The sequence below is a fragment of the Lactuca virosa genome, chromosome 4 (assembly GCF_052849685.1).
Source record: "Lactuca virosa cultivar CGN04683 chromosome 4, Lactuca_virosa_CGN04683_v6, whole genome shotgun sequence".
NCBI classification, from domain to species: Eukaryota; Viridiplantae; Streptophyta; class Magnoliopsida; order Asterales; family Asteraceae; genus Lactuca; species Lactuca virosa.
The window spans coordinates 55,317,453-55,340,668 of NC_136429.1; the positions used below are offsets into that span (position 1 = coordinate 55,317,453).

The 23,216-nt window shown below is 33.5% G+C and overlaps 1 long non-coding RNA gene and 1 pseudogene across 2 annotated transcripts; both read left to right on the top strand.

The window, feature by feature from the left end:
* The first annotated feature begins 3,392 nt into the window (after positions 1-3,392).
* LOC145104470 (uncharacterized) lies at positions 3,393-5,418 on the top strand (annotated as a pseudogene). The gene is made up of 10 exons (XR_013707096.1): positions 3,393-3,454; positions 3,558-3,667; positions 3,764-3,882; positions 3,957-4,054; positions 4,139-4,226; positions 4,328-4,465; positions 4,556-4,637; positions 4,717-4,868; positions 5,228-5,297; positions 5,405-5,418. The product of XR_013707096.1 is annotated as an uncharacterized LOC145104470 (transcript).
* A 174-nt stretch (positions 5,419-5,592) lies between these two features.
* LOC145168466 (uncharacterized) lies at positions 5,593-6,541 on the top strand. Its single transcript, XR_013741890.1, has 4 exons — positions 5,593-5,773; positions 5,902-5,987; positions 6,145-6,203; positions 6,292-6,541. It is a non-coding gene; the product is annotated as an uncharacterized LOC145168466 (long non-coding RNA).
* Positions 6,542-23,216: the final 16,675 nt, after the last annotated feature.

Here is a 23,216-nt window from a genome sequence, read left to right on the forward strand (position 1 = left end):
GAAAAAACCGTATGTCAATCCGACTTTAAACGAATGAGATATGCATGTGTTAACATTTTCACAGAATACAAAGTACAAAAACAAATAGCTGAAAAGTTGAAAATTTTCAGTTTTGATATCTCGACTTCGGGGGACTGTAAATCATTGAATATTAAACCAAAAATAACAAAATTATAGTCTAAACTCATGTATAAACTATAAACTACAAGTTGGAAAAAACCACATGTCAATCCGATTTCAAACGAATTAGATATGCATGCTTTAAAACTTTCACTGAATACAAAAAAACTGAAAAACTAAAATCTTTTAGCTTTGATATCTCGATTTTGGGGGACTGTAAGTCAATGAATATAAAACTAAAAATGGCAAATTTATAGTCTAAAATCATGTACGAACTCTAAACTACACGTTGGAAAAAACTGCATGTCAATCGGAGTTGAAACGAATGAGATATGCATCTTTTAAACGTTTCACAAAAATCGGTTCCGGCCCTAAAAGTGGTTTCGGTTCCTAACACCGGTTCCAGTTTTTAGACCCAGTTTACCTGGACCCGATGGACCCAAACCCAGATTACCCAGAACCCGGATAAAGCTAATTTTTAAACCCGGAACCGGAACCGGTTCTATATATTCCGGTTCTAACGGTTCCGGTTCTGGTTCGGTTTTCCGGTTCTAAATCTCACCCCTAGGGTAATGTGCATTTTTCATGGGTAGCACACATCTCACATTTAATTATATAAAACAATATTTTCTTTTAATACTTTAGTTAATATTTTTTTAACTTTAAACACTTATCCTATCAAACTCTTTCGGTTACTTCACTCTCAAAATGCAAAGAGGCAGTGATGGTGGTAAACTATTGAGCTTTTAAAAATCGACATCATTAGAAATCAGAAAGACCTCCTTAAACCTGTCTTATAGCATAAGAGCGGTAACCTTAGTCCTTGTTTGACTGATAATGTTTTAACTAAACATGTGAGGGTACATGTTGTAATTATGTCATACATGTAGTAATCATATTATATAATAAATTTAAATCTTTTAAATTTATGGGTTATTAAATCCTCAAATTTAATTCTCTAATTAAATAACATTTAAAAAATAAAACTAAATATTCAAATTTAAATATAAGTTAAATAATATTTAAAATTTTAAATTAAATATTCAAATTAAAATTTTTTTAAATCTTATTTAAATTAATGGATTTATCAGTTTAGATTTATCATAAATATTCAAATTTAATTATCTATTTAAATAATATTTAATATTCGAATTTAAATATTTAGTTTAAGTAATAATATTTAGATATTACTTTAAATTAATAGTTTATCCACATCCGAAGAATCCAGCTGAAATCCGGCAGGGTGCTCCGCATCTTACAAAAATTTTATTTTATTTTTCGGACTTAATTAATAGTGCTTATAATTAAATCATATTGACTCCGATATCACTGATGAGTTTTATGACATTCTATACACACTAGGTAGTGCACACTACAAGAAAAGTGCTTATTAGTTACCATTTTTTTAGCGACGACGTAAAATTTGGTCACTAAATGCACAGTTGAGTGACCATATATTAAGTCGTCACTGAATTTTTGCTACAAATTTAGTGACGAGTACAATTATAGTCGTCACTCACCGGTCACTAAATTATAAAATTGAATTAAAATATTTTTTTAATATTATAACAAATATTAGTGTCTAAAAGTAATGGTCACTCATTTACAAACTCATTTACAAACGTAATGATTAATGGTCACTGCATTGTAACATTAATGACCAAATATTGTGGTCACTAGAAAACAAAAAATATTATATTTTATTTAAAATAATTACGTTTTGAGAGTTAAATTTGGTTGAATATTATTTTATTAGAAATGTAGCAATTTTTAACCGTTGGGTCTTTTTTATCAATAAATTCAAAGATGAGGGTGTTTTATATAACTTTTCGAAAGTTAACTTTGCGTTTCCCCTAAATCCAGAATCTACGCTAGCGTTTGATTCTTTTACTAGGACTAGGATTACGTGTAGACATTTGATCGTCGATTTGAACCAATCTTCCAACTTCATCGCAAATTTCCCTCTCGGTCGGGCCCGAATCAAGTCGGCATCGTAAAACGAACTGCAATTGGCTTCATCATTTTCAGTATTTCTCTCAGTCGGTCACGAAGAACCACTATTGGCGATCTTACTCTCGCAATCGTTGTCCATCGATAAGTTTTGGTGCCCTCCACCATCGGCAAGTCGATCGCTGCCTGAATCCATTGTGAGGAAGACCTCTGTCGGCCTCCACCGTCAAGCCGACGACCGCGATTTCAGGTAAGCTCTGTTTCCGTTTCTGATTTTATTGTAATACAATACTACTTTGTGTTATATTGATTTCCAAGCAATTATCACTGAATAAATCTATGTATGTATAATACTATTCTAAATGTGTTTGAGTTCAAGTCTAACTGCCTAAATATGTGTGTCTGATTTCAATTGTTGTTGGATGGATTCACTTTACTGGAAATTAGGCTCATGTGTTTCAAGAGGTCGGTCAATCTACCCTAAACTCTTTGATTTGCTAGCATAAGTTTATTCAGGTTCTTTCTCTCTCTACTCGCACAAAGTTTAGCATTTTATATGGTTATTTAAACAAATCATGTGTTTACTTGAACATCCAAAATGAAAAATTATTTATATTTAACAACAGATAAAACTGAGGTGTATCTGTTCATCTGTTGTTATTTAAACAAATCGTATGTCAAAGAAAGATACTCTCAAAGCACGTGAACAGTCTGCAAAGTTAGTTTGTTTTCATTCCCTATTTTTTTAATAACATTGATATTTTGCTATAACTTGTTGGAGTTAATGTATTTTTTTTTGTATAGAACTACAACAAAAGTAAGTGAAATGTTGGGGAATGTGAATACAAACAGTGCCCTTTCAGCATTTGAGAAGATGGATGAAAAAAGTTCTCTTTCTTTCTATGTTCTATCTTAAAACAAAACAAAAGACGTGAATGCCTTTCTAACTTTTTTTTTGATGTCCTGTTAGTTATGACCATGGAGTCTCAAGCAGAAGCCCTTAATCAGCTAACAACTGATGATCTTGAAGGAAAATGCAAGAAATTATAAAAAAGAAATGGGAGATGACTTTGTTTCTGTTGAACATCTTGTTTTGGCATTCCCTTTGGATAAGAGGTTTGGAAAGCAATTGTTCAGCAACTTGCAGTTAAGTGAGAAGTCATTAAAGGATGTTGTGCAAGTTGTTCGTGGAAGTCAGAAAGTAACTGATCAAAGTAAAAACATTTACCTTCTTAGTTTCACTTTCACTGGTTAATTCTTATTTCCTTCCTCAAACTTGTTATTTTGTAATGTCTGTTGTTTTTATACTGATCAAAGTCAAAATGCAGAATGATGAGGTTATATGGCAAGTTCTCAGGCATAAACACTGCAGTTATATGGCCAAGTAAGTCTTGGGCAATTTTGTCATTAATGTGTTGAAACGTTACCTAAACGTTAAAACTGTTTCATCCCACTTTTTATTTTATTTTTATTATTTATTTTATCAGAATTACTGCTGGAATTTTTTGCCGAAATGAGTACAATTTAACTGGAATTTGTAACTGAAGCTCATGTCCACTAGCCAATAGTCGTTATGCAACCATCCGTGATCATGATGGTATTTTTCTAAACCCTAAACCCTAGGGGTAAAATTGTCATTTTTGTAGTAAAATTATCAAGTTATATACTTTATGCATAACTTTCTATTTTGCAGGAGTCTTTTACTTGTATATGAAAACCATAGAGAGAGCTCATATGCCAAACAAGCTATGGGAAAGAGTGAAACTGCCTCGCAATTACGAAAAAGCCCTTGAAATCATCGATAAAAATCTGGTACAAAACTTTATTTATATCCTTTTGAGTTTCTTTAAATGAAATTAAAAATTAAAATCGAGTTAAATCAACAGATGTATTGGCCAAAGTTTCTTGTACACAAGGCAAAACAACGGTTGACTAAAATGACACAAATGCGTATACGCATGAGGAAGCTTGCCCTTAAAACAAGGCTTTTTTTTTTCTTTTTAAAAAAAGTATCTTATTTGTTCTATTTCCATAATTATAATTAACCAAAATATATAAACTTTTATAGGGAAAAGATAATGACAACTCCAAGAAAGAAAAAGAAGAGAGAAGCTAGAAGAGAGGAAAAGGCTGAAAAGGCAGCAGTATTGGACAAGGTTTAATTTTTTATTTTTAAAAACTTATAAAATATTTCAGCTTTATTTTTTTTTAATAAAATGTTTTCATAATTTTAATAATTAATATTTCTATTGTCCAGAATATCGAAAAGGAATTGTTGGAGCGTTTAAAAAATGGAACTTATGGTAGTGAGATAGTTAATGCTCATGCTGAAGCATTTAATAAGTTTATTGAACAATTTGAGGGACCAGAAATGGATGTTAATGAAGAGTATGAGGTTTGTTAGTAGAATTTATTTTTCCCAAACTACCCTTTTGTTTTTTTCTTTTATTATTTTGTATAAATGTAAATATTTTCTGGAAAACAGGTGGAAACGGAATTTATTGAAGGCGAGTATGAAGAGGAAGATGATATGGAGGATTACAATGGTCTTCCAACCGGTTCCGATGGTAAGTCGAGGGCGATTTTGTAATTTTCTTGACTTATTTTATTAATTATTAATTATTAATTAAACTATAAATGGATTAGTGGATGATGAAGATGAAGATGATGATGATGATGATGATGATGATGATGCTGAGGTGGCAGTAGATAGAAAGAGAGGAAGGAAAGATTCCAAATATGCTTTGAAGAAACAGGAGAGAGATGCTAAGAAGAAGAAGGGAAGAGTACTTGTTGAGGTAAAACTGTTGAACAACAAATTACAATGTTTATTTTTTCACCTGAAAAATATGGGAATGATTTGACCCTGAAGGGAAATATGAGGCACCTGAAAAATATGTGAATGATTTGACCCTGAAAGAAAATTGTTATTATGTAATGGTTCGACCGGTTTTCACCGGTTCACATGAACACCGGTTTTTTGGCCTTTAAGAACCGTATCAGGGACCGGTTCCCAGTCGAACCGGCCGGTCCGGTCCGGTTTTCAAAACATGGGTCATATGTGAATGTGATGTAAGAAGCTCATATCTGATTTAAGCTCTTATACATTTACATTTCTGCAATCAACTGTCATATTAATTGACGATTTGTTCAACAGGTTGCTGCAAAAGTTGCAAAAGGGGAACTAAACTCTGCATTTGCCATTGTTAGACCTCCAGGACACCATAGTAAGAGTGATCAATATTCAATGCAATGATACATACAGTTTGTCAAATCAACCATTGACTACTATCTTAGGAATTATCTAAATTAATTCTTCTTATGTATATTGCAGGAATTAGGTATTAACAAGATACTAATTGTTGATTGGGATGTTTATCATGGAAATGGTACTCAAAAGACTTTCTATAAAGACTCCCAAGTGTTGTTCTTCTCTATACACAGGTAAATGATTAGTTTCCAATATTAATAATAATCTCTTATTAAAATTTTTTTGGTTTAAAACTATAAATAATGCAGGGATGAGTATGGGACTTTTTATCCCTGTGGTGATGATGGATCATATGACATGAAGGGTGATGGAGAAGGTGAAGGATACAATATAAATGTTCCATGGGAGAATGGAATATGTGGTGATGCAGATTATATTGCAGCATGGGACCATATACTGATCCCTGTTGCAAGAGAATTTAAACGTGTTCAAGTAAGATTTTTTATCTTGTAGTATGGTTCGAACATTCCATTTTTTATAAATATCATTGTTGACTGATTTTTTTTTTTTTTTTTTGTAATTATTAATGGTCTTGATTTGGCTCTTTTTGTAAATTTCAGTCAAATATTGGTGCCAAAAAACATGCAATTGTGATGGACACATGCAACAGATATCTCTAGAAGAGAACCAATGGTTCGCATTACAGGTATCAGCATCAAAAACACTAAATTTTTAGCTTTTTTATATTGATTAATCAATTGTGAGTTTTATTTGTCTTTTAAGTTCTATATTAAGTCAAAACTTTCTTGATAAGGAATGAAGTATGTAATGGGGTTAGTTCTAATTATGAATATGAAATTCAGTATGGAGTAACAGATAGTGGCTTTTCTGGAGTAAGAGCTCTAACCAAGCTTTGACTGCTGTACGTTTGTAAGTTTCTTTGATTGATGGATTTTTGTCAAGTAAAAAAAGTAAATCGTGTTAACTGAAATCACATACATGTATTGCAGATTAAGATAACATCTTTGTTTGGGCATCATTTGAAAGAGTAATAGATTAATGTATTGCAATACTATTTCACCTACGTTGCTGAGAGGATCAAGAGAATGTAAAGGCATTTATTGTAAAAAAAACTGGGAAGAGTTGAATCTTTTCTTTATTTGGTTTTTTTGTGTAATTTGCTGAAAAGTTGTATGTCTGCATGATAATTTAAGACTGTACCAAATGGAAAATAATTTTCCCCAAGCTTTTAGTTTTTAGCTATTGTGGGTTTGTTTAAATTTGAGAATAATTTTTGTTTATCAATGAATAATAGTATATTTTACCATTGACTAGTTACTTAAGTGGGTCAAATGCAAAAAACAACAACAAAAATCAGTGACGACTTTTTATGGTCACTAATTGGATAAACCATTGACGACTTTGTATAGTCACTAACTGAATAACACTGGTCACTAATTGGATAAACCAATGACGACTATGTATGGTCACTAATTGATTAGCATAGTGACAACTTTTTATGGTCACTAGTGGGACAAAATAGTGACGACTTCCGTTGATTAGTGACAACATTTAGTGACGAAACGGGTCGTCATTGATTTAGTGACAAAGATGTTTTAGTCACTATTTAGTGACTACTTATATGTTTTGGTCACTAAATCGGTTTTGTGACGGACCTATAGTGACGAAAAGTGACGACCCTTTCTATTGTTAGTGACCATTTCATTTTGGTCACTAATTAGCATTTTTTTTGTAGTGTGCAACGAAACTATAAAATGAACATTATGTGTACGTGCACCCAAATGATCTAGGTTTTTACTATTATAGCAACCTACTTTAAAGCTTGTAAACTTACTAACCTCTTGATCTTGATCTTCTTGGTTCCTTGCTCGAAATCTAGTAACAACCACATTGGTTTGGATGATCAACACCCAAACCAGGAATCCTTCTAATGGAATCACATCCAAGACACCAACTAGCAAATAGGAACTTTAGGAGAGAGGAGGCTTTTTGCGAAAATCACAATAACCCTGAATGGTTATTATTTTTGTCAAAAAGGAGAGAGAGGGAGGCTTGGACTAAATCTTTAGGAGGTAAGGAGTGTCAAGGTTTGATCCCAATCATTCTATTTATAGTCTTCAGTTTAATTTAAATTTTCAAGGATATCCTTATCCTTAATTCAATTCAGCCTTATCCTTATTCCATAAGGATAAAATCGTCCATACCCTACTAGTGAGTTAGTTAATATTTAACCCATTTAATTAATCCAATATAATTTTCAATTAATTATTAATTCATAATAAATTAACAACTTATTTTCTCATAATTTATTATTGCTTAATTAGGTTATGAGGGCAACCCCAAAGGACCATGACATTATTATAAATTAGTTAATGAACTTAGACACTCAATCCCAAAGGTTTAAAGGTTGCTTAGGGTTTGTTACTTATGAAGGTTGGTTGAAGATGAAGATGAACAAAAGTACAAATTAGAAGAAATTGATGAAGATAAGGTGACATGAAAAGAAGAAGAAATTGGTGTAGAAGAGGAGTGTGAATGAATTATCTCTAGGGTTAATTAAATTTATTTTATTTTATTTTTTGAATTTCAAAAAAAAAACATTTGTAATTATCTAGGTGGAAACTGGAAAGTGACGTGGTCTCTATGTCTCCACGTCATGGTGCAAACTAAGCGGTGTTGAAAACCGGTAGGTTTTTTTTGATCGAACACTTATTTAACAGGTAAGATTCAACTTTAATGATCTATTGTGAAGAAAAAAAAAACACGATGACCAAATCAAAAAAATCACAGAACTTAATTGTGTTAAAGTGTCAATTTTCCAAAAAAAAAAGCACGTGGAAAAACAACAAAAGAAAATGACAAAATAAAATAGGTAAAGGGAGGGGCCTTTGGAATTACTTTGATGTTTAAGTTTGTTTATTTAGTAGTTTTTTTTACAGAGATCAAAGAGACAATACAGAAAAGAAAGGAAAATTAGCTATACGGATGATTAGGATATAGGAGTTGTCACGTGTTGATATTTGGTTTTTATTGTTTATGAATGGTTTTGTTTAACATTAGCATTTTGGGTGTACGTTTGGCTCTAAAATTTTTACTATCATCATTTGGTCATAACAGGTTTTAATTGGTCCCGATTTACCAAGCCGAAACATGTACAATACCATATACTTCAGTTCTCTTCAGTCTTAAAAATGGACCTCGAAAAATTTTGTTGCCTTTCAGTTCGGTCCTGATTCGGTATCTGTCCGGAATAAACCCCTAATTGACTAATTCCACGTGATAATAAAGGGAGATAGCGTGAAAGGCAAGGGCAAAGATCTAGGTGGTAGATAACGCAAATTTATCGGAGAGATTTCAGATACATGTTTTGCATATGCTTCTTTTGAAGAATAACACATTTTTAACGCACTAATGGTGCATTATATTGTTGTTTTTATATAGAGTCACATCCGAAATAAACTATATATAGATATCAAAGTCAATTTTAGTTGGTTTTTATATGTTTTCTATTAAGTTACGAAAACTTTTAATAAATTGATAATAATATATCATTTTTATACTTTTTATTTTTTTATGAATATTAGGTGTTACAGATGACACCCTTCACGATATATTTACGTACTATTGCTAATGTTCTTGAGGGTTACTTTCGTTATTTGATTTATTAATCAATATTTTTATTATATTATGTATTAAATAGAATGCCAGTTTCCTTCATGTTTTAAGTTGATATTACATTTTTTGTTGTGTGTCGTTTACTGTTATTATAATATCAACTTTGAATTTATCTCATAAATTTTATAAATTTATCTTTAAAAAAAATATGCTAAATATTTACCAAATAATCAATTATTTTTATGGATTTATATGCCAAACTGAACATTATAATTTTACAAAATAATTGAGGATCTATTCATATATCTTTTCATCAATAATCTTTAAATCCTTATATGAGTAAATTTTAATAATTTAGATAACATCTAATTCATGCACACTGATATATATTAATCATTCAAACCTTTTAACTATAAACTACTTATTTATTTATATTATCAATATCATCCAGGTTAATGAATTTAAAGTCATTCATTCACATAGTTGGCGGAAATAAGAATAAGAAATATATAAAATATGAGGTTTAGTTCAACAACACCCCATAATTCTAATGGTTCTGACGTGACATTTTATTCCTACCAATTGTTAAACTTATCTCCTGTGCATGGGGTGGTCGAGGGTGTCTGAAGTGGACGTCAGTACGGGGTCCATGTTGAGGAATGGTTCAAATTCATATTTGATTAAGTCGACTCTTTAGCAATATAATTTCATACTCCAAAGACAAAAGCCCCGAGTGTTTTTGTTTCAATTTCAAGTTCAAGTCATAATTAAAAATTACAAAAATTACAACAATATACGATTTAAAAATTAGGTTGAAAATTAAAAATTGCATTTGGACTAATAATTAATGAGCTAATGTAGACTTGCGGCAAGCAAGAGCTCACGTTTTGTACAAATTCTAAATTCAATTTGCGGCAACCGCAAAGCTCAAGCGACATTTTTTGTTTATTGGTTTTCTGACTCTGCTAGACTTCACATCTCGTTTTGATTGCACTACCGCTTTTGTTTTGATTGTCAAATGTAAATAACCAAGTATTTCAATATTCCTAATTTATTTTTTATGACAGCTTGTTTTTATATTCTAATTAATGTTGCTGATTAACGAACGAACACGCTTCTGAATGACTGAATTTCTTACTTCACATACACAATTTAATTTGTGTTTGAGTGATTTAACTAATTTCCTAATAGCTAGTTCTCTTTAGTTTCTGTAATTTAGATTATATTTTGTTGTGTCTTCTTAGTTGATCAGAACACTGTTTATAACATCATATTGTCGTTAATATTATATCGTATATAATCTTTGGTAATTATGCTCATACGCATCTATATGGTAGTGAAAAACGTAAAAAAAAATGAGATGAAGAATTAAGAAAGTCCAAAAGATGAGACTCTTGATAAGCTTATCCATAAAAATATCAAGTTTTATCTCAAAATCAAAACATTGACAATGATAGCTAGAGATGAACATAAGCGGGTACACACCTATTTTAGCTCGAACCAGAACCACTCCCGGAATCAGCAGTTATGAAATTATTGGTATTGGAACCGTAACCGCTTAAACTGGTTCCTAGAAATTTGGAACCGCTCCCTGAACTGTCAAGACCGGTTCTGGGTACCCGGTTTCTTGAATATAATTTTTTTTTTTATTTTATACATATTGAAATTAACTTTTATAAGCAATAGGAGTTTAAGACATAAAACTAAAACAATGAAAAAAAACTTGATTTCAAAACAACAAAACAGCAACAAGTGGAATTTAACAAGTAAATATGACAATTTGACAAGGTACAAACTACAAATCATTTCAATTGCCAACAATAACAAAAGTCAGCAATAAATTACAAAACAACAAAACATAAGCATCCTCATAACAACAAAACAACAACAACAACAACATCACAAAACAACAACAAGAACAATCTGCAATAGCAAAAACAACAACCAACAATAGCAAAACCATCAACAACTTCCCTTGTAAGAGACTTCCATATTGCGATTGATTTATGTAATGAAATTAAGCATAAAAAGTCAAATTAGAATAATAAATATTATACAAGAAACATAAAATAAGTTAATAAATAATTATGTAACTTACTTTCCTCGTATTTTTCCACATCTTTCGATAATTGTTCAAGGTTAGTACAAACATTTGATGCCATCAACCAATCTTGAGCACATATCAAAGCTTCCACCGTCTTCGGAAGCAAATTTCTACGAAAGTCATCCACCACACGATCGGATGTACTAAAAGTGGACTCACTAGCAACCGTAGAAACCAGAATGGCTAGAATGTCATTTGCCATTGATGCCAACACCTTATATGTTGTGCATTTGTCACTCCACCACTTCAAAATTTCAAATGTTTCATTAATCATTTTTTCAGGTGGAGCATCAAGATATTCCTCCAATTCAGATTTTTCCATAGCATCTTCAACATCATTTTCGGGTGGAATAGTGTTTGCATTGCGCCTTTACAACCTTGCCCGTCTTTGGATCTCTAACGTTTGTGTAGTTGCGCCAAGCATCTGATGTCCTTTTGTCTCCAACTACCGACATTTTCTTTTGCTCAACGACCTCACTTTCATCGTCCATGTTGTAACGCTTGGTCCAAGTATTATTCATTTCTCAATATTTTAAGGATTTGGGCTGGAACTCGACGAGTTGGGGAGCTCCAACTCGTCGTGTAGGAATCTTTTTGGCCGCGAAGTTTAAGGATCCAACTCGCCAAGTTAGGGAGCCCCAACTTGACGAGTTGATAGCCAAAGATGAAACCCTAATTTTAGGGTGTTGCACCCTATATAAAGGACTTAAACCCTTTTGGCTGGCCTCCATACCAGCCTTCCTTGTCCAGAGAAACCCTAGATTCGTATTCCATCTTGCATCTTGAGTGTGGTGAGCTTAAAAGAGTGGTTTTTGGTGATTCTTGAAAGGAGATTGAAGGTGGGAAGCATCTAGCTTGAAGGAGGGGCTTTAGATCTAGAAACTCTTCTTCAAGGGCATCATATTTGAGGTATAAAGTCGATACCTTGTCATGTATTCATCTAGATCTCCTTATTTGAAGTTTAAGCATGATTTTGGGGTTTTGGTTGAGTTGTCCAAGAAGATGTGGATTCCAGGGGTTGTTAAGCTAGATCTAACCCCTTCATGATATTTCTTGGCTTAAAGTTGCAAACTTTATTCGTCCCCTTGTCCCATTCATGCATTATGTCCATTATGAAGTCATAAATGAGCCTTTGAGGGTATTTCTAGCATGCATGGATGTAAAGTTGGAAACTTTACGTGTGCCTATCTTGAGACATCAGATCTGTGTTTTGGAACATTGGAATGAGAGTGTAACATCCTATTTTAAGCCGATTCATATTCGGGACCGTGACTCGAATATATGTTACCAGGAGGCTTCAGACCTTAGGGAAGAAAGCTTTAGACTCATTTAAGTGTGGTTAATATATCTTAGATGATTGGAGAGTTCGGTTGGTGTTTTTGGAGACCAAGGGTATATCGGTAAAGTGCCAGTTCGGGCCTTTTATGGAATTAGATTTTTGTTTGGAAATTTTTTGAGGCATGGATAACTTGATAGAAAGGTAGAGCTCTTCGAGACCTTTCCGTGGATATAAAGAACGCCAAAATCGAAGTTAGAACGAAGAAGTTATGACCGTTTGAAGTTTGGTCGGTTTTGGGTTATGCTGAGTACGCTGGGCGTACATAGGGGAGTACGTTGGGCGTACTGAAGCACCCTTGAGTACGTTGGGCGTACCAGAAGTACGTTGGGCATACGCAATCAGTGCCCAAACCCTATTTTCATGGTTTGAGCCCTATTTAAGCCCCTTAACTCCCCCAAACCCACTCCATTATCAGCATCCACCTCTTTAACACCCCTTCCATGAAGCCCTAACCCTAGTTGAGCCTTGTGTGATAAAATAAGGTGTTTTTGAGTGCTTTGGATTATGCATGGTGCACCTTGGAGAAGATGGAACTTATTGGAGAAGTGTTGATTGCATTGGAGCTTGTAGATCTGGACTTTGTTCACCTTGATCTTGTTGGATTAGTGTCTAAGTCCATAACTATATTTGGTATGTACTTGACCCGGTTGGCATGGTCCATTTGGGTTGCATGGCATCATGCATTTGGATAGACTAAAATGATAGAAATAACACTTAAGGTTTGTTAATATATTATAAGTTCTAATATATTAATAAGATTATTTAATTTGTATTGATCAAGAATTAATTTGGAATTAATTAAGTGATCAAAAGGAGACTAATTAAATATATGGGTTGATTGTGTAAATCATCCATACTTGTATAGTGGGCTAATGCTCCATGGATTATCAAGTTGGGCTAAAACCCATATGATGCTCCATGGATGCTCCATGGTGTTTTTGTACCCATGGATCATGGAAATGAAAGGCCATGACAATTAGGGTTTACATGGTGTAACCCTAATTGTGACAAACTATATAAGCATCTTATTCTTCCCAAAATCGGTGACCAAGAGAAGACTATGTGGGTATGGTGAGGGCTAGCCGATTTGATGAAGTGTATCATTTCTCTCAAGTTATTCCAAGTGTATTTTGATGTTGTGTGAACCATTTGAGGTGTCACACTTGGGGCACTCAGCTCTTAAGCATCAAGGAATCAAACTACATAAAAAGGTATGTCTTCTAACTTGTTTTTATTACCCAAGTATCAAAGATTGTATGCTAGATAGGGTAATACCTTGGAATATTCATATTTGCATGTATAATAGAGAAAACATAGATCCAAGGTATTTAGGGTTGCATGTACACTTAGGAGTGTTAGAATGCTCAAATCCCAACAGTGGTATCAGAGCCTAGACTTGTTTTCAATTATACTTGATGCAAAGTACTGAAAAATGCTGAAAAATTCGATTTTCGGGCTGTCTGGGCACTGGACCCGCCGAGTCCATCAGGAAACTCATCCTACTCGTTGAGTAGGTTCATACACTCGACGAGTAGGACCCCCTGACAACATATTTTCGACTTTTAAGGCTGGAATTGGACTAGAATCATTACCCTAAGCTGTTTTTGAACCTATAAACCTGTTTTTGATGTGGTAATGTTCATTCTAATCCAATTTCAAAGATAATTGTCAATAGATTCATGTTTTGTATTAGTTTAATGGTTAGTCTAATTACATGAAAAAGTTTGATTGAATTATCTTGTTCTTATGAGTTGCTTAGATTAATAGAAAAGTTATGTGAAATTGTTGTTTTCAATCCAAATTAACCTAAGAGTTGGTTCTAAAATGTGTTTTTGTAACTTGTCCTCAAGTTATATGAAAAGTCACTTTTAAGATTCATAAAACTCATAAATATTTCCATAGGTTATGAATAAAGAAAAGTCATATTCTTTTAATAGTTTAAAGTCTTCCATAACTTGTCCTCAAGTTATGGTACTTGAAGAGTTTTTTGAATTAAAACTACTTTAAACACATAAGTTATGGAATTGAGTAGTTTTGAATAGTTTCAAAACTTGTCCTCAAGTTTTGGAATTTGTAAAGTTTTCTCTTATGACTACTTTAATTCCAAGTTAAGCCCTTAGAATCTTAAAAGTTAAAATTCAACCCTTATACTTTATAGTATTATAAGTTAATAATATATATATATATATATATATATATATATATATATATATATATATATATATATATAAATATATATGTATAAGAGCAAGTCAGTCTTACCGTTAGTAGGCCTCATTCACGAAGCCGGTCTATAAGGGGGGTATAAGGTTACTGCCTATAAAATGGCAGTTTAATGGGTGTCCACTCTCACCCACCGCTTCCTTGACTGGTGGAGGGTCGTTAGCCGAACGGGTAGGACAAGGACTAGAATTCTCCCTTCATTAAAAGTATTAATGATAAATACTAAGTAACAAAACTTTTATAAAATCCCAATCTTAGTTACTTACGAAAATGTGAATTTTGTGCTAACCCATGAAATTACACTTTGCACTTTGCTTAAGTCGTTAGTGAAGCGCGTGTGGGTAACCGGCACACTAACCTGGATTTAACAAGGTAGGCAAAGGGTAACTTAATGTTTATCATAGTATCGATGGAGCGCGTGTGGTTAACCGGCACATCGATTGAGGGGAAAATATTAAGGGTACCAAGTATATTTGCATGGTTATTCACACCTTGTTTTGTGATCCTCGGCATCCCAGTCACAAAATTTGAGAGGGCACAATCGAGACTGAAACATGCCTTTGAACAGTTCAATGAATCTCAAAAGATCTAGGAGTTTCAAATCCAAGTAAAACCTAATTAAATTATTTCGTTTTCATGGTGGAAATTGGTGAATCGTCATTCGCCTACCTTCAAATATTTTATAGCTTGGATTACGGAATCCCTCTTCCAAGTTATAAAAGTATTGTGTTGGGTCCTAGCCTTAATATTTCATATTGGGTGTTATATTAAGGACTTTAGATCAACTATCTTGAATATCTCCCAAAAGATGTCTGGTTCAGACATCTATGATCTTCCCAAATCTCTTGGAACTTCACTTCCTCCACATCCTCCAATTATTCTCCCTAACCCACAAGTTCAAGGTCACTCAAGCCCTATTGGAAAGCAAGGTCTATGTGTGATCGCATCTTGGAGATGAAGTCACATATTGACAAGCCGGGAGAGTTGGGTGTCAAAGTCTTAAGAAAGTTGGATGTTCAATCACCTTCTAAGTCACATAGTGAGTTCCTTTGGGACTACTATGAAACAGACTATGACATGACCCTTAAATGATCTTATCTATTTGCTTGGTGCTGCTGAATCAGCAATGATTTGGAGGACTAGTAAAGCAAGTTTGATTAAGAAGATCAACTTCCCAAACCCTAAATGGACATTGACAATGGTAACATTGGATATCCAGAAAAAGCTTTCTCTTCCCAATGGAAAGGGATCAGCCATAGTCGACTCGGTTGACCAAATGGTAAAGAGAAAGACTAAGTCTGTGATAGTCTCGTGTTCCATTTCCATAGAGTCCATATGTTTATATTGCCAAAGGAAGGGGCATTGGTTACAAAACTGCCTATTTACCTGAAGGATCATAGGGTTGATCAAGTCAAGATGTTTGATTCTACTTCAGGTGAAGTCCACTATCTAACTCTGTTAAGTTTCTATTATGAGATTTTCATTACATGATGTGACTGGGTCACATGTTGTTGTTTTAAGAATCAAAGAAAAGTGAAGAAACTGAAAGGAAGTATATGCTGATTCTGATCGCGAAGATGGATTTCGATCGCATGGTTCGGTGATCAGAATTTTTGAGCTGTTGCTTAGGAGTTATGATATATTTCTTAGGAATAGATAACAACAAGTTTTTCATATGCATTTTCACTGTAAGGATAAGTTTTTTCCGCAAAGTTTTAAAATAGAATAAAAAGGTTTTAATTTTATATTTATTTTAAATATCCTTACAGTGGCATTTGTGAAAAATGGTTGTTTATATGATTCCATTGATAGCAATATTGGAAAAATGGATTTGTTTCTTTCATTTGTGGTAATGTCTAAATTTACCAAATAAGGAAAGATTCTCATCACCCAAGGTTTTAGTTGGATAGAAACTTGGAAATCATGCAAGTTGTATAGTATGATGAATGAGAATTTTCATCTTTGGAAAATTAAGATTAATTCCTTGTTCACATGTATATGTGAGTCAAGTGAAGGACTAAGGGATTGAGTACACATTCTTGTGCACTGGTCAAGTCCACCACAAAAGATCGATGAGACTATTCGTCATGATTTACTAGAGTTTAGTAAATATGGTTATACTTACAAGTTGAAGTATAATTCTGAAACATTGGTGTAACTTGAGTGATATATCTTAAAGAAAGGTTTATAACACTTGTCAAATGTAAGAGTAAAAGTCTTCTACTCTTGTACATTTGAAATTGGTAAGTTGTGATGTTTTGGATAAAACAAAGACCAACTAAGGCCAATTGTGTGAAGTGTTTGTCTTGATAAGAATCCGCACTATCTCTTGAATATTTGTTTGTCAAGGAATGGGTCTTGGCAAGAGAGTCTTATATGTCAAGAGGACAGTGGGAGTCTAAAAGATCTTGAAAGAGTCTAATCAAGAATAAAACCTGGAGTTTATCACTAGCACACGACTTGAGGTTTATAACCTATCGTGTTGACATATTCCTATTTCTGTGCCCATTCTAGTTAAATTTGGCTTTTCATATGAGTTCTAAGAGTTCTCAATTGGTTGCATAACAACTTGGAAGCAATGGCAGGCCCTTGTGCTGCCAGGTGGCAAGAAGTTAAGACTGCACAAGTTCATTCCATATGAGTTTGGATTTGTCACTAACCTTGTCTTGTGATTATGGTTTTGACAAATTCACATGGATAGGAACACATACACCATAAAATCTAAGTGTCATAAGGTTTTCTCTGATTCATGAAAATGATGGTGAGGAAACACTTTCACTAAGTAGATTTTAAGTAGATAGCAAGTGTGATATTTGCATTCTCAAAGTCGTTAGTGGAGCGTGTGTGGTTAACCAGCACACTAACATGGACTTGTGAGGAATGGCAAAGGTCTGAACAATTGAGACTATGATTACGGCATCCCTTTTCATAGTTCTGAAATTGTTTAGACACACATGTGTGCTATCTAAGGAAAGGTGTATGATCCTGATAAAGTTTTATCAAAGCATCTCGTATCAGAAATTTGAACTTTGGTAAGAAAGTCAATACAATATTGATTGCTAGAAGTCCAGCTGATTTCTGAGTACATGTCAAAGCTAGTGGGAGCATAAGTGTTATGCTAATAATCATCATGTTAGTGGGAGCATGATAATTATTATTAGTATTGCAAGATAGCAATGTTAATTATAGAAAACAAAAGGTTTCAATTGGGAAATGTTGTTTTGCTATAATTAGGGGAGAGGAAATTGTACTTCATTTCAAATCTAAAAGCTTAGATCATGAGATTTTAATCAAACTTAGTCAAGGAAATATATATGAATTTTATGTTGGAATGGCTCAACATAAGGAAATTCTATATATGGGTCCATTATTTGTGTTCTAAAATTCGAGTATGATTACGGCATCCCTTTTCATATTCTGAATTATGAGAACTTGGCAAATAGAAATATTGTAGCAAAAAGACTGGTCCAGTATCATGTCTTTATGTGAGACATCATGAATCGTATCCCATATGCTTCGGATATAGGATCGATTGCATGTGCTATAATATTCATCCGTTCTAAATTTTCCAAATGCTCATGACATTAAGAAGGGAAAATTCTAGAATTGGAAATGACTAAAATGATTAAGCAATTGTCGAGGACAATCTAAGGTTTACCAAAGATTGGTTGCTCAGAGACAGTTGGAAGTATAGTGTTAATTTTGGAAGGACCATATTGACATATTCTGAAAAGAGGCAACTCTTGTTCAGAAGTGATAGTCAAAATGGGAATATGGAAATGTTTCCACAGGTGGAAATTAGTCAATTTGTGTAAGATTAGAAAAACTTAATGCAAGAAGGATATTTCCATTGGAATATTCTGTAATGTCTGTTGACAAGTCTTTGTGACTTTGTGTATAATCATTACAAGAGGATCAATTCATATAAGTTTATAATCTAACAGATTTTGGTAAATGGCAGGATTTGGAATTCTTGCATTTGCGGTAAGGAATTGGGATTATGAAATGAGAATCATTGGAATTATGTTCAATCGATCTATTTCACAGAGCAAAGATCATAGACAAACATAGTGTGCATACTTGGTGTATGGCATGACTAGTGTTTAGAAAACATAGTGTACATGCTTGGAGCATGGGACAACTATTGTTTTAATTCAAGTATAAAGTTGATAAATTGTAACAGTATGCAATGAATAATGTGTAATCAATATGGTGATAAATAAAAGGTGTTTTATTTATATTCATAAGTTCTGAGACCATATTGGATTCGATTATAATTGTGTTTCACTTTGCATGTTTTGACTTCCAGAATAACTAGGTCGTTCTTCTGAATGACTAAGTTATTCAAACCATCCACAGTCGGTCATATGTTGGAAGTAGATATGAATCAAGATTGTCATGAGTTGGCTTGTAGATGTCTAAGATGTTGGACATAGCAAAGTATTGCTACAACACTCATGAGTATTCATAAGTTCTGAGTATTGGATTCAACCCGCGCTCATTTGAATCACTTCATGGATTTTATCACGAGTGATCATGAGACGATAATATCTTATATTCTTCAAACCTAGAGATATGAGTTGTTACTATGAGTTGGTTATACATTGATTGCGCGAAAACGCATTGGTAACTCGATGTTATAAAACGTGCCTTTGTGTATGATTCAACAAGTAGTAGAACAAGCCATATGAGTCGAAGTTTATCCATTCCTTTTACCTTCGGGATAAAAGCGATATCTGTGGGCCCCTCGATGATTTACTGATGACACATGTGAGTGCTTGGCCAAGCCATGACTGATTTGATCTGTTCAATCAGTCAGTCATCATGAATCGGAAATCAGGAAACAACAAATGGACATAGAGAATGATTTATAATCCATGTCTCAGTCTATATGATATCTAGAATGGAGGAATATATGATCCCTTATCTAATGGACAAGTCATTGACGAGATCAGATTTCAGTTACAACGTCAGAGTTCGACAACGGCTTAAAGAGCTACGATTGCCAGTCGGTTTTTGAAGTCATACTCAATAATAGTTTTAGACTTATCCAAGTGGGAGACTGTTGGATTAGTGTCTAAGTCCATAACTATATTTGGTATGTACTTGACCGGGTTGGCATGGTCCATTTGGGTTGCATGGCATCATGCATTTGGATAGACTAAAATGAGAGAAATAACACTTAAGGTTTGTTAATATACTATAAGTTCTAATATATTAATTAGATTATTTAATTAGTATTGATCACGAATTAATTTGGAATTAATTAAGTGATCAAAAGGAGACTAATTAAATATATGGATTGATTGTGTAAATCATCCATACTTGTATAGTGGGCTAATGCTCCATGGATTATCAAGTTGGGCTAAAACCCATAGGATGCTCCATGGTGTTTTTGTACCCATGGATCATGGAAATGAAAGGCCATGACAATTAGGGTTTACATGGTGTAACCCTAATTGTGACAAACTATATAAGCATCTTATTCTTCCCAAAATCGGTGACCAAGAGAAGACTATGTGGGTATGGTGAGGGCTAGCCGATTTGATGAAGTGTATCATTTCTATCAAGTTATTCCAAGTATATTTTGATGTTGTGTGAACCATTTGAGGTGTCACACTTAGGGCGCTCGGCTCTTAAGCATCAAGGAATTAAACTACATAAAAAGGTATGTCTTCTAACTTGTTTTTATTACCCAAGTATCAAAGATTATATGCTAGATAGGGTAATACCTTGGAATATTCATATTTGCATGTATAATAGAGAAAAAATAGATCCAAGGTATTTAGGGTTGCATGTACACTTAGGAGTGTTAGAATGCTCAAATCCCAACAGATCTATCTCCTAGAGGTATAAAGTTTGAATCTTGATGATGCATTTGTTAGATCTAACTAGGTTTGGGTGTTATGAGCTTTTGGGTCATTTTAGTGCATAAAGTTTAGATCTTGGAAGTTTGTGACCTTTTTATGGATGAAGTTGGAAACATTATCCATCTAAACATCATTTTGATTCTGATCTGAAAGTTGGAGACTTGTACTTAATGGATTAAGTTGAAAAAGATGATCTTTTGGGTCCCTTTGAGACTTAAAGACTAGATCTTGTTTATTGGGACCATTCTAGTGGATAAAGTTGGAAACTTTATCCATTATAAAGCTATTATGAACTATAAAAATGTGATCTTGGCCCTTCTTTCCCTTCCATGCAAGAGTTGTGATGTCTTATTGGGTTAAGAACTTAGGGTTTTGGACATTAAGCACTTTATAACCATGCAAAGTCATAAAGTTGGAAACTTTATGACTTTGAACATCATTTTAGGCTTGGATCTGAGTTTTGGATGTCAGAAATTAATGGAATAAGCACTTAATGAAGTTTGGGACTTGTTGTTGGATTAATGTCTAAGTCCATAACTATATTTGGTATGTACTTGACCCGACCCGGCATGGTCCATTTGGGTTGCACTTCACCGACACAATTTATATGGATAGTCTTTTGAGAATAGTATATTTATGATTTATATTAATATATTATAAGTTCTAATATATTAATATGGAATCATATTATTTAATTAGTATTGATCAAGAATTAATTTAGAATTAATTAAGTGATCAAAAAGAACTAATTAAATATGGACTCTTATATATATGGAATGGGCCAAGTTCATTTAGGTTGGGCTAAGCTTTTATGGATGGTCCATGGAGCTTTTAACCCATGGATCCTATGTAAATGAAAGTATAGTGCTAATTTTGGAAGGACCATATTGACATATTCTGAAAAGAGGCATCTCTTATTCAGAAGTGATAGTCAAAATGAGAATATGGAGTTGTCTCCATAGGTGGAAGTTATCTGTGTAAGATTAGAAAACTTAATGCAAGAAGCATGTCCAAAGCAATGTACTTTGAATATGAGACTTAGTTTCCATGGAGTTGATCTCCATTGGAATACCTTATAATGACTGTTGACAAGTCTTTATGACTTTGTACATATTCATTACAGGAGGGTCAGTGCATATAAGTTTAAAATCTAAATAGATTTTGATAAATGATAGGAATTTGAAATGCTCACATTTTTCGATAAGGATTTGGGAGTGTGAAATTAGACATTGAAATTATGTTCAATTGGTTTATTTCACAAAGTAAGGATCATAGACAAACATAGAGTGCATACTTGGTGTATGGCAAAGCTATTGTTTAAGAAAAACATAGTGTACATGCTTGGAGCATGGGACAACTAGTGTTTTTAATTCAAGTATAAAGTTGATAAAACCGAAACAATGAATAATGAGTAATCAGTATGGTGATAAATAAAAGAGTTTATTTATATTCATAGGGTTTGATACCATATTTGATTCATTTATTCTTGTGTTTCACTTTGCATGTTTTGACTTCCAGAATAACTAAGTCGCTCTTCCTGAATGATTAAGTTATTCAAACCATCCACAGTCGGTCATATGTTGGAAGTAGATATGAATCAAGACTGTCATGGGTTGGTTTGTAGAGGTCCAAGTTGGTGGACAAAGTGGTGCTACAACACTCATGAGTGCTCATAAGTTCTGAGTATTGGATTCAACCCGCGCTCATTTGAATCACTTCATGGATTTTATCACGAGTGATCATGAGACGATAATATCTTATATTCTTCAAACCTAGAGATATGAGTTGTTACTATGAGTTGGTTATACCTTGATTGCACGAAAACACATTCGGTAACTCGATGTTATATAACGTGCATTTGTGTATGATTCAACAAGTAGTAGAACAAGCCATATGAGTCGAAGTTTATCCATTCCTTTTACCTTCGGGATAAAAGCGATATATGTGGGCCCCTCAATGATTTAGCGATGACACATGAGAGTGCTTGGCCAAGCCAGGAATGATTTGATTTGTTCAATCAGTCAGTCATCATAAATCGAAAATCAGGAAACAACAAATGGACAGAGAGAATGATTATAATCCATGTCTCAGTCCATATGATATCTAGAATGGAGGAATATATGATCCCTTATCTAATGGATAAGTCATTGACAAGGTCAGAGTTCAACAGCGGCTTTAAGAGCTACGATTGCCAGTTAGGTTTTGAAGTCATACTCAATAATAGTTTTAGACTTATCCAAGTGGGAGACTGTTGGATTAATGTCTAAGTCCATAACTATATTTGGTATGTACTTGACCCGACCCGACATGGTCCATTTGGGTTGCACTTCACCGACACAATTTATATGGATAGTCTTTTGAGAATAGTATATTTATGATTTATATTAATATATTATAAGTTCTAATATATTAATATGGAATCATATTATTTAATTAGTATTGATCAAGAATTAATTTAGAATTAATTAAGTGATCAAAAAGAACTAATTAAATATGGACTCTTATATATATGGAATGGGCCAAGTTCATTTAGGTTGGGCTAAGCTTTTATGGATGGTCCATGGAGCTTTTAACCCATGGATCCTATGTAAATGAAAGGTCATGGGCATTAGGGTTTACATGGATGTAACCCTAATCCTCCATAATATATAAAGGGGTCCTTGGCTCACAAAATTGGCACAAGTGTGTGAAAATAAGAGTGGGCCGATTTTAGTGTGCATACATATTCTCTCAAGTTCTTCCAAGGTGTTTTGGTGATTTGTG